General features: G+C 40.7%; 2 long non-coding RNA genes across 2 annotated transcripts in view; one reads left to right on the top strand and one right to left on the bottom strand.

Annotated features, from left to right (window-relative positions):
* LOC115943756 (uncharacterized) overlaps positions 1-15646 on the bottom strand; it is a 133202-nt gene that overhangs the window by 29474 nt on the left and 88082 nt on the right. Inside the window, exons 3-4 of the long non-coding RNA XR_004078353.2 lie at positions 6181-6303; positions 842-3135 (exon numbers count right to left, since the gene is read on the bottom strand). This is a non-coding gene — a long non-coding RNA (uncharacterized LOC115943756). The remainder of the gene's footprint in view (positions 1-841; positions 3136-6180; positions 6304-15646) is intronic.
* Positions 1860-6188, top strand: LOC145722655 (uncharacterized). Its single transcript, XR_014147070.1, has 5 exons — positions 1860-1945; positions 2218-2300; positions 2732-2787; positions 4427-4518; positions 4891-6188. It is a non-coding gene; the product is annotated as an uncharacterized LOC145722655 (long non-coding RNA).

Raw genomic sequence — 15646 nt, 5'->3', positions numbered from 1 at the left:
CCTAAGAAAAATCATGACCTTGATTCAGAAACTCTACTTGTAGGACTTAACAGGAGATTCAGACAAATACTTATTTACAAAAGTGTCTTTGGAGCATTTGCATAACAGTGAGAAAAATAAGGAAGCTTAAATGTATTATGAAAAAACCATAAAATAATAAATCATTATAGCAATTAAACTGGTGTAGAAAGAGGTACATCAACTATTATTAAATTTTGAAAATAGATAACAAAGTAACATGTTCAGAATTCCTTAGAGGTGGAAAAACTTGGGAACTCTAGAATATTAATTGTGGTTATTTCTGGGTTGGGAGACTGTAGATGTTGCAGAGTTTCTTCTGTGTGCTTATCTATACATTTTTAAACATCTATAATAAACTCATGAAATGTTTTATTTCATTTTTCAATAATGTTAAAAATCATAAGCAATCCAAAATGGATTTCCTAAGGACTCATAACTATAGCATAGCTCAAAGTGGAAAAAGTAAAATTTGCAAGTGAATTAGAATCACAAGTATTTCTGAATATTTCCTCCATTTGTTACCCATTTATCTCAAGTAGAACATTTCTCTGGGTTCAAAAGGGGACTTCAAGAGTTACCACCGTCTGCCAACAGAAATTATTATTGTAAATAATAATTAGGTTGACAATGAAAATGCTGGGGGGTAAATACGAAGCCACAATTCTCCATTATTCTTGAGTACAATCTACAGAGGATGGAAGAAAAGTGGTGAGGTCCTCTTTCAAATTCAAATTGAATGAATAGTAATAAGCACCACTACCTGTCCTGGGCCCACTGAACTAAGTTCTGAGGAAACAGAATGTGTGATCACATCGCTCACCAGGAACTGTATGTACTGATGCAGCTGAGAGAATTCTCAATGGACAAGCTGTCTGGAGTGCGGGCGTAAGGTGGCATTAAAGGTGAAGAGTGGTGGTGTGGACGGTGTGGGTTACTTCCTTCATCTGAGCCGTGGGTTGCAAAAATGGGATCTGAAGGTTGATACCAGTCCCGCAGACATGTAAACACCTAGAGTGCTTAAGAATAAAAGTTTTAAATCTTACTTTGTTCTTCTTAGGCAAAACACTTTGCAGCTGGTCCAATTCACAATTTCATTCACGGGCTCCTGCAATTTTTGATCCGTGTATCTGAGCTATTCTTGGATCCCTACTTGAAAGGTGATCAGCATTTGTCAAACAAAAAAATCCAGAGAACACTGCTAGTTCATGAGCAATATACCGTTAAATTTTAATAATGGTAACTTCCCGCAATTCTCAGGAAATAGGCACTAGATAGGATTTCCTCCTAGGCCTCTTTCTTAAAGCTTTGTCCTGCCTGTATATAGGCCGGGGATGAAAACAAAGAAACAAAAAGTAGCAAGCCAGTGTTAAGGGAAAACGAGAAACAAAGCATAGTTAGGGTCTATGGTGCCAGGAGAGCAGGTGTAGATCAGTTTCTGCAGGACTTCAGCTGCCAGGATATCAAAATTTGACTTTATCCTGACGAAAATCAGAAGTCCTTGATGGAGAGATAGAATAAAAATTTAAAAGCAGCCTCTAAATTTCAGAAACGCAATCCACGGATAAGAGTCCATTGTAAAGAGTATTCTCCAGGCTTGGGCATGAGATCATGCCTGTCAAACCATTTCTGTCAGTCTCCTGATTAGTGATGGGTGACTTTGCACCCTGGCTGATGAGCTGGCAAGACAGGAGCTATCGTGTGTCATATCAGAGACCGCCACAGACACCCAGGGCAATATGATTTGTCACTTAAAGGAGGAGACAGCCTGAGAGCACCCTATCCTCCGGCTGCTGAGTCATCCTACCCCAGTAGTTATTTAAACAGAAGCCTCCAGCACACACGCGATCAACACTCCACTCAATGGCCAGACCTCCAGAAGTCATGTCTAGCTTGGACTGCCCACAAGTGCAATTTTCAAAAAACGGTTTCTCTCTTCTTTTCCCCATTTTCTCACACTGGGGTTCTGACTTCTGGCTCTTTTCCTCAAAACTGGCCTATCCAGCCAGTCCTCCTATGAGACCTCGGCCCCAGAGGCCATCAACTCCTGTTGAAGTTTTCCCGTGGTCCTTCCGACTGGACTTTCTTGTATTTCTTTTATGTCAACAAACACTGGTTGAGCATCTGTTATGGGTTAGGGACTGTGCTCCAGGTAAGGGTTGGTTCAAAAACAAGTAAGACACATTGCTTGCCTTTTAGGAGCTCCCAGTCCAGGGGAAGAGACAGTCAGGGAACCAGGAAACCAGGCACCCACCATATACAAAGTGATGGCTCTAAGGCAGGTGAGTACAAAATGATCTTTTGGACCTTAATTCTGGGGGTGGGGGGGGTACAACTCCTCTTCTCCAAAAGCCATCACCCTCTCCATAGGGCTATGCGGGAGGAATTGAAGGGATGTGGACGGATGGATGTTTTAGAAGGGCGTTTCAAATCCACCAGTGTATTCACATTTCCACCTGTCTACCAGCCTGTTTGACCCGGGCCCGGCGGCTGCTCTGTCTGGCTGTGAGTGCTGCCCACGGTTCTTCTTCCTGCCCATCCTCTAGGTGCTCTCTTCCACGTGTCAGATGAGGACTCCCTTCACATTTGGCTGCCATCTATCAGCCACAACTGTCCTGTCCAGCAGAGCTGGCTTTGGCTTTAAAGCCTGCTTCCTGGCTGGGCATCTCTACCGCTCCATTAAGGATACCATTTGATATGACATATGCTGCAGGTGCTGTTGATGAAAGTGCTGAAGGAGCTGGATGGGACTGACGTCTTTGGGGAAGGGTAAGACTCAGCGTGCGCATGCAGCTGTTCTGTCCAAACGCTCTTCTGACCTCCCAATGGAAAGGTATTGTAAATAAAGAGAAAGGGCACTAGCTTATTTTAAACACCAAATATGAGCTAGGAGCTGTTCTCGGCACTAGGTAAAAGCTTTATTTAGTTCTCACAGTAATACTGTTCTTATGCTAGAGTCCCATTTTATAGATGAAGGAAATTATGGCTCAGAGAGGTTAAGAGACTTACCTAAGGTCACAGAGCTGTGCAATTTTTTGTTGAGCTTGAATCTGAACACAGTCTATGTGATTTTGAATGTTGTATTCTTCAAACCACTGGAATAGTTCACAGAAGCAGCTGCAGAATACTAACACGGCAATAATGTTTCCTTTTTTTTTTTTAAGATTTTATTTATTTATTTTATAGAGACAGAGAGTGTGTGGGTGCACACGAGCAGAGTAGAGGAAGCGGGAGAGAGAGAGAATCCCAAACAGACTCTGTGCAGAACGTGGAGTGCAGAGCCCAATGCAGGGCTTGATCTCACGAACCTGAGATCATGACCTGAGCCGGAACCGAGTGGGTTGCTTAACCAACGGCGCCACCCAGGAGCCCCCATGGCAGTAAGATTTTTGATTCCAGTCTGATTATCAGTCTTCGAAGAGTGATATAAATACAGGACATACAGCATGAGTTTCTGAATCTTTGTTTTGAGACACGCAGCCAAACAGAAGGAACTGGGGTAGAAGGAAGCAACAAAGATATAATAAAACCAAGTTTATCAGATGAAAGTATGGATAAAAATGTTTACATTCCCAGAACTATAAATATTGAAAAATTAAAGACACACTGAGAAAATATGTCTGTTTTTATGACTTGTTGATATCCAGGGGGTTTTTCCTTAAGCCTCCAAACAATTTACAGCATTGCCAGTAGCATTCAGTACATTCAGAACAGGATCATTTCACCCACAGCTGAACGAGGGCCATGCTTGGGACAGCACCAGGAGGGCCTTCCAGCAGACAGGCCAGGGAGGAAGCCAGGGTCAGTGAGGGAAAAGCAGAGCAGAGCCATTTAAAGCAACACGGTTTATGTAAGTGTGATCTAATTGCTTCCACTGGAAATGGGTCAGATTCCAGTCGAGAGAACCAGGGGCCTTGATGACCCCAGTGAAATCAGATTGTGGCTTTTCTTTCAATCTCCTCGGAGAATATGGTCCTCTGGTGAAAGAATGATGCTTGGATTCATTTCCATCTGCTGTGTTTCCCAGTCTCTTCTTGCCTCCTCGTAGTTGATTTGCATTTTTTTTCTTTTCTGGTGAAACACGTTAAACTAAACAGGATATGTCATATGACAGACTGTGATAAATTTACTATTGGGAATAGGAAAAAAGTATGGGATAAAGAAATAGGTCTTTTTTGTCTCTCACGACCATGATTCAGTTCTGACTCAAAAGGAAGTGTGCCACCTACTGAATCACGGAAACCACTTCCTGTAGCTGTTTGGTTTATTCTGGAGGGGCATTCGGCCAAGTCCTGCCCTGCCCTGACCCCAACTGGCTCTTCAGAGCCAAAGCGTTCACAACTTGAGGTGGTTTGGCCTCGTACTCTGAGAACATTACATATTAAATTACAACTGTTTCTTTTCCTAGCAAAGAGTCTTTAGCAACATGAAAACGAACATGTGTTATTTGCAAACGGAGTGTCTCATTACTCAACCTGAACATCCATACTTTTTCATAAGGTATGTATCCCAGATGACCACTCTCAGGATCGGAATTCACGCTGCTTCTGTTTTTCCTGAGGGCAGTTTGGGCAGTCTGTAGGGTGGCATTAACCAGATGAGGTTTCAAGTGTACCCTTTCATTAGTGAAGCAATACTAGCCTTGTATTCATTCATGCAACGTATTTTTTGAGCACATGCTTACTGCCACGTCCTGTGCAAGGTGGGGGTAGAGGATACAGTGGCAAATGAGACATGGCTCCTGACCTCATGATGCTTATGATCCACACTGAATGGAAATTAGGTTCTCCTCTCCAGAAGCAAAGATTGTGCTTTGCACACAATTAAAAGGAACATCAACTAAAGGAAAACTTGTTTCCTCTTTGCCCACAGGATATTTCTGACACCAGATGCGTGGGTTTCTCCACACCAAGGAATTCTCCAATTCTCAGCAGCCACTGACTATCCTACAATTTAACTAAATTCTGTAAGTAATTGGCCAGAATTAGCACATGACCTCAATTTAAGGGCTCAGTCCCACAAGATTGCACTTCAGACGTCAATCCTAAGACCCAGGTTGTCATCTGCACTTCTGATCAATGGAATGTAAATTGAGCTTTTCCACCATCTCTTCTTTGGGTTTGATAATTAGCCAGAAGGGCTCAAAGAATTCAGAAAAATACTTCATTGACATTTACCGGTTTACTATAAAGGCTAGAACTCTGGAACAGCCAGAGGGAAGAGATACTTAAGGTAAGGTGTGGGTGGAGGGGGGTGTGCAGCTCCCATCCCCATCCCTGGATGTGCCACCCTCCCAGCACCTGGATGTGTTCACTGATGTAGAAGCTCTTAGAACTCCATAACTTAGGGTTTTTATGGAGATTCCATTGACATGATTGATTAAGTCCTTGGCCATTGGTGATTAAGTCATTCTCCAGCCCCTCTCCTCCCTGGAGGTCAAAGGGTGGGACTGAAATCACCTGATTGGATCCTCTGGCAACCAGCCTCCACCTTCCAAGAGTCATCTCATTACCATAAATTCAAGTATGGTTGAAAGGGGCTTATTATGAATAACAAAAGATGCTCCTGTCCCCGGTATTACTCAAGGAATTCCAAGGGTTTTCTGTGCCAGGAACCTGGGAGGAAGACCAAAATATGTATTTCTTATTATACCACCATCATGCAGCCGCAGCGTCTAGCATTGGGCCTTGCAGAAAGGAACCCCTCAATACTTGTTTGAGTAGATACGTGAAAGAAAGAACAAAAGACAAAGAAGAAAGGAAAGAAGGAAGGAGGGAGGAAAAGAAGTCACCTCACAATCATTTCTTACTGTATTTGCAAGGGAAGACGAAAATATCCAGCTATTTGTTTTCTTTCATTGTGTCAATTCCAAATGGACTAAAGGTTTGTGGCCCTAGGTGCATCTGGAGTCTCTAGTGCTTCAGGATACATATGGGCTCTTCATCAGGGAAGTTCGAGAAACAAGGAGGCCCATTCTCATACCAGGTCAACATTAGAAGTCTTGAGAACCCTCTCTGAGAGTAAAAGCCTCTTTACTGTCCACCACAGAATAGGCCAGAATCCTTAATGATAGATGTTTTATTTCCCTGGTGGTCCATGCCCAAAAGTTATGTCAAAGAATGGCTACAAATCTGTATAACACTGAGCAAGTAATTTACCCACCTCATAGAACAGTAGTGAGAATTCAATCAGACAAGGGGCACCTGGGTCTTGATGACGGCTCAGGTGTTGATCTCAGGGTCGTGAGTTCTAGCCCCACGTTGGACTCCACGATGGACGTGGAGCCTACTTAAAAGAAAAAAAAAAACAACAACAGAATTCAATGAGACAATGTCTGGAATGGTCCTTGGCACACAGGAGGCTCCTTGTAAATAGAAGCTTTCAGGACTAACTTCTCTTAATCTCATTACCATTACTACTTCGACTACTGTTACTTAGGTTATATCCCGTAATGCCAGCAGTGTTTCCAGGATCTGACCAGTGGCTTTATGTTTAATAATGGAATTCTACAGTTCGGTGTCACAGCCTCTCTAAACCCATGCTCTCCTTTTGACAAACATTTTAAATTGACCTCCAGTTGAAACTCCCTGTCAAGAAGAGATTGTCTAGGGGCGCCTGGGTGGCTCAGTCGTTAAGCGTCTAACTTCGGCTCAGGTCATGATCCCGGGGTCCTGGTATCGAGCCCCACATTGGGCTCCCTGCTCCGCAGGAAGCCTGCTTCTCCCTCTCCCACTCCCCCTGCTTGTGTTCCCTCTCTTGTTGTGTGTCTCTCTGTCAAATAAATAAATAAAATCTTAAAAAAAAAAAAAAAGGAAGAGATTGTCTAGATTACTTATGTCTAATATATGAGAGCAATTTTTCCCCAAATGTAAAATTATATAATGTAGAATGTTTTAAAAAATCATATGTAAACCAAATATAACTAGTGTTATAAGATAAATAGAGGCATATTACAAATTTTAGGAGTTTATTTGAGCAACAATTGTACCAAATTGGGTAGCACCAGACCAGAAGTGGTCAGGAGTGCCCCACCAACAGGAGCTAAGAGAAAGACTTCTAGGAACGAGGCAGAAGCAAAGCAAGAGAACTATTTGATTGTCTATAGCTTAAGTGCTTGCCTTATTTGGGGAAAGCCTAACTGACTGTGATTGGTTGTCCTTTGTTTCAATTTTTAACCTTGAGGAATTAGAGGCTTAGGTTTGGGTTTGCTTATGTAGGCTGCTAAGGCATTAGAACCACTTCAGTCTAATGGCCTCCATTCTTTAATTTGACACTAGGTTTTTTTGCCCCTGACCTAAGGGTATTCTCTAGACATTTGACTTACCAGAGGAAGAAGCAAAAAAAAGAAAAAGAGGAAGAGAAGTAGGAAGAGACACAAAGAAGGGAAAAATCCCCACCAGAAATACTGAAGAGAGATGGAGGTTTTATTGAAGTTTCCTTAAGTACTGCTGAGGTGTTTGTACGGTACCCCACACCACAAAGATAACCAATGTGTTGTTCAAACCTTGACCAGTTTCCCTCAGAGTTCCCCTTCATATAGAAATCCAACATCTCCCTTCACAATAGCTTCTTCCTTACTCAGATGACACTTTTCTTCTCTGTTTCCTCCAAATTATCCCAGAGTCTGCTCCCTATTTAACCTCCTCTGAGCTTCCCTAGTTCCCTCCCCTATCATATCATTTGGCTCAACAAAGAATGGGAAGTTAGACCCTAACTGAAGTTTTCAAAATCAAGGCATTGTAAAAAGCTCTTTAGCCAAGAATCATGATAACAATTACAGCAAACAAATAAATTAGCTCACAAGTCTCAGAAGCCCAACAATATTTTAAACCCTCATCTCTACGTACAGTTATGTTCCCGTTTTTGGTCTGTTCATTGATACATCCCAAGTGGTTGTAACAGTACCTGGCAAAAATATTTATTGAATAAATAAATTAGCTTAAGAATTAACATTCCAAATAAAACAAAATGCCATTAGATTATCCTTTCTGCTTTTTCCTCTTAAATATTCTGTGTGAGACCAATAGTCACACATGCATCCATATGAAAGAATACAATTTTCTGTCATTAATTTTTTTATTATGTCACTTAAGGTCAAATGTCACAAAAAATTATATTGAACTCTTGACCAATCTATCTATTTTTTCCATTGGAATATTGGCCCAACTAAGAAATAACATCAAGGAAAAATTATTTGTTGGCAGAAAAATATCCTCTCCAAATTCTTGTGTGTTTTGTTTTGATTTTTCCTTAGTGACTAGAGGTCAGTTTCAATCCACTGAAGCACAGATTCCAAATTCTCAATCTGGTTTTCTTGAGTACTGACAGAATGCCAAGAATGAGGCAATGACACAAAATCACTACCAAGACACACACACACACACACACACACACACACATGAGTCTAGGGCATGTTCTGGTGACTTGCAAGCTTCTTCCCCTCTAAAATGTACCCTCAAATTCTTATGAATTTTTTTTTTTTTAAATCTAATACACTGGTCAGGGTATTCCAGATCCTAAAAGATATAATAGAATCATCTACTGACCAAAGATTATGTGTCCTCTACTTATCCTTCCTTGTTTCCTTTTTTCTTTTTAAAGATTTATGTATTTGAGAGAGAGAGAGAGGAAGATTTAGAGAGAGATCACGAGCACGGGCGAGGCAGAGGGAGAAGCAGGCTCCCCATTGAGCAGGGAGCCCGATGCGGGGCTCGATGCCAGGACCCCCCGGGATCATGACCTGAGCTGAAGGCAGACGCCCAACCAACTGAGCCATCCAGGTGCCCCTAAAATTCAAATTTTAAAAGGAGACAAGGGGCGTGCCTGGGTGGCTTAGCCGGTTAAGCAGCTGCCTTCGGCTCAGGTCATGATCCCGGGGTCCTGGGATAAAGTCCTGTGTCGGGCTCCCTGCTTGGTCAATGACTATAAATGTAATTATTGAAAAAGCAATAATTTTGTGTTAGCCTAGTAATAACGGAAACTACATGTTATTTGGCAGCCTTAAAGGAATCACATGTTTGATGTAGTACAGGGACAGTGCCCTAAAAGAAAGGGTGGCATGCTGGACAGCCAAGAGAACAAACATCCACTACAAGTAATACGAGCACCGGGTTTGGATGCAATCCATCTCTGTATGAGACTGGCTGCAATTCACTCCATCTGAGCCGTTTTTTCCAGCTATGACTAGAGATATCAACACCTATCTCCTTATTTCGTGAATCTCTTTACTAAAATTAATCGTAAGCTGTTGTTCTGTGATTCTATAAATCTCAGAATAATCTTTCCCTGTTAGAGCCAACTTCTCTATCATGGTCAGAGATACTCACCTGGTTATTTTGGCTTCTCTAATCCTGCTGGTGAAAACACCTCCAAGGGTGCTTTTGGTCAGGAGCTGACAATGGCATTTAAGGTCACTTGTCTTTTGATAAAGAAGGAGAATTTGAAAGGAGACCAATAATATATATATGTATTTTTTTTACTTGGATCTAGTAACTTCCCTGATAAGGATATTTAATTCATACTTGTTACATCCTAATTAATGCCAAGCCCTTTTTATGCATTATGTCATTTAATTCTCACAGGAATCCTTTGAGATAGGTTATCAGCTAGGGTGTTTGACTATAAGTTACAGGGGAAAAAAAATCTCCAACTGACTAAAACAATACAGGCACTTGTTGGCTCACCTAACTGGTAGTCTAGAGAGAGAGCAGCTTCAGGATTGGTTGATGAATCTAGGGGCTTCATTCTGTCACCAGGTTCCTAGATCCTACTGCTGTCCTTACATCCAGCCCTAGTTTCCTCCAAACACCAGTTTTCCTTTGTAGCATGGCCATCAGTAGAAAACCCGCTTCCTTACGGAGATCTAGCAAAGGTGAGAGAGTACTCCACCAACAATGAAAAAAGTGAAAAAATTGCCTTCTCCTTATGATCCACCTTTAGTCTGATGCTTATCTCTTAAATAGTAGCTATTGGGTGTAGAGTTGGGGGGAGGAGAAATACTATGGTATGATTAACTCATCTCGTGATCCAGAGGATTATGATTATCTTGACTGATTTGGATGAATTATAATTTACTCCTGGTGCTGGGGCAATTCTCTGCACCACAATGACTACTACATAGTGAAAAAAGAATAGATCAAATTTGGGAGAGCCAACTATAATGTGTACTACAGGTAAATACTGCTAATTCCCAATTTACAGATGAGAAAACTGACACACAGGGGAAAAGGGTAAGTTAATTTGCTCACGATGATAATTGAACCTGGGCGGTTTATCTCCATTCTAATAGCAATTATCTCCTGCATGCATTTCTTTTTTTTTTTTTTAAGATTTTATTTTGTTTTTTATTTTAAGTAATCTCTACACCCAACCTGGGGCTCGAATTCACAGCCCTGAGATCAAGAGTTGTATGCTCCACCTACTGAGCCAGTCAGGTGCCCCTCCTGCATGCATTTCTTAAAGCTTATGATGTATACAAGGAATTGCAAGATAAAGAGAAGGTGTGTAAAGGAAAGACCACAGTACTAGGCGTCAAGAGATGAGGTTCCAGTCTTGTCTCTCCCACTTACTAGCTGTGTGACTTCTGTGAAAATGAGAATAATAAAACCTACTTACTGGAATAGTAGCAAATACTCAAATAGGAACCCTGCAGAAGAGTGGCATCATTTGGGAACTTGCTTGAAATGGAAATTCTTCACCTCACCCCAGACTCACTTAATCAGAAGCGGGGGGGGGGGGGGCGGGTAGCAATAAATACTTTAATAAGCATTCCAACTATTTCTGATGCTTGCTAAAATCTGAGAACGGCTGGCCTCACACATCGCCTGGTGCACAAACTTAGGTTTGTTCTTATGTCCTAAAGACAATGAGCATGTTGACTTCTATCTCCAAGAGCTCACAAGCTAGGGAAACAAAAAGTTCCATATTAAATTCTTTAATACAGGACCATACTGAGTGATAAATGATCAAAAACAAGCTTAATGTGCTTTGAAAGCTTTTAAGGGGTTGAATTTATTTCTAACAAGGCGAATCTCAGAAGGCTTTATAGATAAAAAATAGAAAGGGGTAAAATAGCTATAAACTGTAAAGTAACACAGATAATCAAACTTCCAGAGGTTACTGCAAAGTTGTATCTAGAAAGTTAACTTAATATATATCAGTACAGGGGCACCTGGGTGCCTCAGTTGGTTAAGCATTGGACTCTTGATCTCAGCTCAGGTCTTGAACTCTCATGCGTTCAAGTCCCAAGTTAAAAAATAATAATAATTATATAATATATGTGTATATACAAATTAACAGATTAGATACCTCATATTATATGTGAATAAAAACCCATCCAAAGTCAGAAGAGGAAAATTTTAGTCCTGATATTACATTCACCAGCTGTCCCTCAATGTCCTATTTCATAAAAAAAGAAGTTGGTCTGGAACCCTGGTTCTTAATCAAGGGAAAATAAGGTGGGCCCAAGGCATGTGTAGACTTAAAGCTTCCACAGGGGAGTGTGGGCACAGCCTGGTTAAAAAGCACTGTACTAAATTATCTAATCTCTGACTGTAGATTATCAAATGTAAAGTTAAAGCATTAAGGAAGTATGTAAACATTTAAAATCTGTAAGCCAATCTCTGCTTTTTCTTTTTTCCTTTTTTCTTTTTCTTTGCTTAACATCTCTGAAAGTGCTCTAGTACCTGAACACCCAATTAATCAAAGGGAAACATCAGTAATATGTAGCAACTAAAAATCACCTTCACTGTGTAGATCACAAAGTCCTTGGCAATGACTTCCATACCAGACTAGTGAGTATTGTTGTTCTCATTTTCCAGATGGATAAACAGAGGATAAAGGCCTTGTTCAGTGTCACATTTCTGTCACCAACTGAGACACAATGGATGTCAGTCTTCTCATTCCTTCAACGATAAAGAGCTTTCAAGCTCTTACAGTCAACAAGAACTTCTGGAAAGATTACACTGGCTGAAAGGCATATACATGGATGACATCCACAAATAGGAGGAAATTAACTTGAAGCTGAGTGTCTAACTTCACTGACTCTCAGTGGTAGAGACAGAAGAATAATAAAGTTTTAGCAATGAAGGGTCTGAAAAGAAAATAAATATAGCTAATTATCGAGTACTGTTTTTACACAGTAAAACAAGTGAAAATTACTCTTCTTTAGGTGGTAATTCCTATCTCTTAACTGAGTCATCCATTCATTCAATAAATACTTATTGATTGCCTTTTACGTGCCAAGCCCTCATTTCTGTACTGGAAATGTAACAATGAGCAGAGCAGATAATAATAGTAATAACAATAATAGCTATTATAGCAGGGACCAATATATTAATAAATAATAACTGTCTGTTGAATAAAATGTCAAAACTCAGTGTGCACTAGCATTCTCTTTGGGGCTGTATCCACTGACTATAACACAGCTAATCTATTTTGAAATTCTCCAGCTTTCAGGCTCTCTATCAAAAAAGCTGTTTTTGAACTTGCCTCTTATGGATGCATCCACCATGAGCATGGACTTACCACTCACTGGCCTGGGAAAGGCAACCAGAATTGAGAGCATTATGATTTCTTCACTGTGAGTTTTAAATTACTAGAACCAGCTCTTCTAACTCTACTTCTTGGTTTCCTACGACTCAAATACTGAAAGAGATCACAAAATATATGCCATCTTAGGGGTACCTTGATGGCTTAGTCGGTTAAGTGTCTTCCATCATGATCTCAGGGTCCTGGGATTGAGCCCGCATCAGGCTCCCTGCTTGGTGGGGAGTCTGCTTCTCCCTCCCCCTCCGCCCGTCGCCCTGGCTTGTGCGCTGTCTCAAAATGAATAAATAAACAAATAAATAAACCAACAAATTCGAACTCTCAAATTACTTGGCTTTAAAAAAATGCCATCTTAATACTGTTTTAACACAAAACAAGTGTTCCTTTCAGTTTTGCTTGCAGTGGAATAAAACACAAGCATATTTGAGATTAATTTTCAGTGGTCAATTCATTGCATATATGATTTGTAAGAGTAAATGCTTTGGGGGGGCTCTAAAAAACATCTCTTCATCTTTTTAAATGTCAGTGTACTCACAGTGATGGTGCTCTCAGTTGTTAGGAAATTTTTTGAGACAAGTGGGAGGGGAATGTGGGGGGGGAAGGGGTAGAGTGATGCAATATTTGAGTGTCATGTGATTTCACAATTTGTTTTTCAATCTGTTTGGTTGGACTTCCAAAAAGAAAGACTCTCATATATCAACAAGCATATAAACTGAAGCTTAAAACACTAAAAACAAAACCACAGAGTTTCAAATATACAACATGTATATACTCCTATTATTTGATGGGATGCTCCTGAGAAATGTGAATTTTTCTCTGACAGATTTACTAACTTGCTTCATCTGAACACATGAACCATAAACAATACCTAATGAGAAAACTTTCTGTGTTCTGCAAGGTCAAAGTTGGAACAAGTGTAGGGAATTTAGTTTTCCTTACTCGACAGTATTCATCATTCTTGTACTCAGTATGCTCATGAAAAATGCAAGCCTCTTACAGTTAGCACAAAGACACAGCAAACTTTCAGGGATAAAATATAAACTGATGTAACTGGGAGGATGTAAAAATATAGCTATTAACCTCTTACAGTCCCAGATTTAAAGTTGAAATTCTATGCTCTTCATTGTGAAGAAAACGTCAGTCAATGTAATTGTAAACAAGAAAACCAATCCTTGTTTTCCCCTGTTCCACTAATTTGAGCACCTGTGAGAACTTTTGCTGTTACTTAGCCATTAACCTACTCAGGCCTTCCAAGTTTCTGTGTGTTTTTCCACTTTCTGTTGAGCGTTTCTGGTACAGTATAGATTGCTCAGCGATAATAGGTACATGAGGAGGAAAAAAAAAATTCAAGTTCCAAAATGGGATTAAGAATAGCAGCAATAAAACATAACTGTCTGGAAAGGACAGCCTTGGAGGCAGGTGGGTCAAATAAAATACACACATGGTTTGGATCTGGAAATGCTTCAAATTTGTCTCTATTAAGCATTTATTTGGTAAATAATAAGCCAGTTAACTTTTCTGTGATTCTTGATTTTTAAAAAAGGTTAAAAGCAAATGAAGACATGAGTTTGTTTGTTTACTTATTTATTTTTGTAATCTCTACACCCAACATGGGACTTATACCCATGAGCATGCTCATCCAACTGAGCCAGCCCAGTGCCCCGACATGAGTTTATTTTTTAAAGGAAATTTGACAATTAAATATAAAGTGGCATCAATAGATTATATGGCAATAAAATGTAAATTGTTTTGTTGCCAGATCCAGCAGCATGAGACAATCTTCACTATCATAACTGTAGAGTGTCTCCCTATGTATTCTTCCAATATTCTCAGATTTTTCTCACCTTTACTATACCACATTGTATTCATGGGTACCACAAACATGTTTATTTCATTCAAGTCCTAGTCAACTTTTCCATATAGATTAAGAATTATTCTCCTGTAGAGCTGTGGCCTTCTCATAGCATTTTAAGTCCTATGCATTTAACACTTCTGTGTAGAAAAAGAACACACCACACTAGAATTGTGATGATGATACGATGAATCACATGTCAGCAACAAGTTATAATATAAAGTTCAGAGCTTGTTAGAGCAGAAATGGTACTAAAAATAAAATCCCCCCACCCAAAAAACTCTTCTAAGTCCCAGGGCCATCATTTTTAAATAAATCTTGCATGTATTTCTTCCATATCTTGCTAGTGTAAGAGTATTAATATTTACAAAGTGCGCAATTCATTACCAGGTAGTAACTCAAGCAAAGGAAGATATCTGGCTGGATCAGTGATTTGTCAGCAAGGCCTGAATCACGGGAGGTTGGTCTCTGGTGTATCCTCCTGGTCCAAAAAGTAGGAGGTGGTGGTCCACCGAGCCAGGAATTGCCTGGCAGGAGCAACACCCTGGCTGTTGCGCAGGGTAGGTTGCATTTTTTGGCTTTTGCTCCTGAACCAAAAGTTCAAGTGTGAAAACCAGGACTGAAGCCTCTTCTCGGCTGGAACCAGGACACCCCCAGTTCAGCCAGAAGTTAGTTTGAGGGTGTAGTGGCCCAGCATTCCAGGAGTGGCACACGGCAGCAGGAGGGGTGCCAGGGCTGGGCCCCAGCTGCAGAGCAGGGCTGGCCGCACATCCTTCACTTCATTAACATCCTGGATTTCTGGGCACCTGGGCAGATACGCTGTTGGGACAGAATCAAGATGTGACTTCCGTGCTGAGTCTATTATCTCCACTGGGGTAGGCATGGATTTGAGAAGAGTCAGACTGTGGCCTGTGGATTGCAGACCTCCTTCTCCACAGTGCGCTGGATCCTTTCTCCTTTACACGTCGTTTCATCTTTCTTAAGAGTAAAGAGCTCACGTTTCTCCCCTGCTCCTTTTGCATAACCGAACGCTTCTCCAACAGTGGTTTCCAAAGCTGACTGCATCAGAAGGAAGAAGCACCTTCAGACGTGTGCTTCTGACAGAACCTGTCCCCTCAGAAGGCTAGCTTTGAGGTTTACCTCCATGCAAATCACATTTTTTAAATTACAGTGTAGACAATACTTAAGGGAAAAAAAAAACCAGGACAGGACAGAGTTGCATAAATTGAA

Source organism: Leptonychotes weddellii, chromosome 7 (genome assembly GCF_054177405.1).
Source record: "Leptonychotes weddellii isolate Sample4059 chromosome 7, ASM5417740v2, whole genome shotgun sequence".
NCBI classification, from domain to species: Eukaryota; Metazoa; Chordata; class Mammalia; order Carnivora; family Phocidae; genus Leptonychotes; species Leptonychotes weddellii.
The sequence above is the reverse complement of the archived record's forward strand: the minus strand, read 5'-3'. Positions and strand labels throughout refer to the sequence as shown.